Source organism: Mus caroli, chromosome 16 (assembly GCF_900094665.2).
Source record: "Mus caroli chromosome 16, CAROLI_EIJ_v1.1, whole genome shotgun sequence".
In the NCBI taxonomy this organism is placed as follows: domain Eukaryota; kingdom Metazoa; phylum Chordata; class Mammalia; order Rodentia; family Muridae; genus Mus; species Mus caroli.
Window position 1 is genome coordinate 66,143,484 of NC_034585.1, and position 1,157 is coordinate 66,144,640.

Below are 1,157 nucleotides of genomic sequence, written 5' to 3' on the forward strand. Positions count from 1 at the left end.
AAACAAAACAAAACAAAACCTGAGGTGCAGTGGTAGACAGAGGCTATGATATCCAACACTGAAATCAACCAAAACCAAATTGGGGAAAAGAGATCCAGCTCTCTGGCAACCCTACTGACCACTGATGTCATCTCTACTCCTTTCTCTCATCTAGCCTTTCCATTCCTTCCCTCTTCACCCTGCACCTTCCCAGTCCTCTGCAGTGACGGGGACAGCTATTCACCAGGAGGAGGCAAACAGCAAAGGTAGGCAGGGCAAAGCAGTGGTCTTTCCCAAGACCCATGTATCTAGATCCCAAGCTGAAGTTACTACTAACCCTGGAGGCAGCCTTCCTTTCTCAATCAATCTTTCCTGTAAAGACCTTTACAGATCTGCCCAGAGTCATATCTCCTACTTGATGATAGGCCCATTCAAGTTGTCCACTACGAATAAATACCACGAGGACCTAGGGTAGTGATCAGAAGTTGTAATCTGAAAATAAACCCAAAAACCTTGTTGCAACATTTGAGTCAGATGCCCAACTGTGCTCAGTATCCATTCTATAAATACCATTCTCATAACTGTAATATATAGGGGAGAAAAATCGGATTCTCCTCTATTCGATGCATCAAGTGGTCAATCACAAATCCAGTTCTAGTTTTATGTTATCGTTCAAATATCCATTGAAAATATGGTATATTTATGTTACCTACAACTGCATTTCTTATTTTGACATTATTGTTAATATGAACAACAAATGGACTTGTCAAATTCAAAAATACTTGCTTATGTAATACCCAAAGCAACTTTAATCTAAGGAATGGTTATGGCTATGAAATTTGACATGAAAGAATCTTTCTGTTCGGCTGGAGAGATGGCTCAGTGGTTAACAGCACTGACTGCTCTTCCAGAAGTTCTGAGTTAAATTCTTAGCAACCACATGGTGGCTGACAACCTCATGGAATGGGATCTGATGCCCTCTTTCTGGTGTGTCTGAAGAAAGCAACAGGATACTCACATACATAAAATAAAAACTTTAAAAATGAAATCTGTTTAATGGTTTTTTTTTTTTTTTTTTTTTTTTTTTTTTTAAGGCAGTAATTTTTTGTTTAGTTCAGGCAATGCAGGCACTATCTCGGTATAACAGAGACTCGCATGCTCTCTGTCTCCTGACTGCT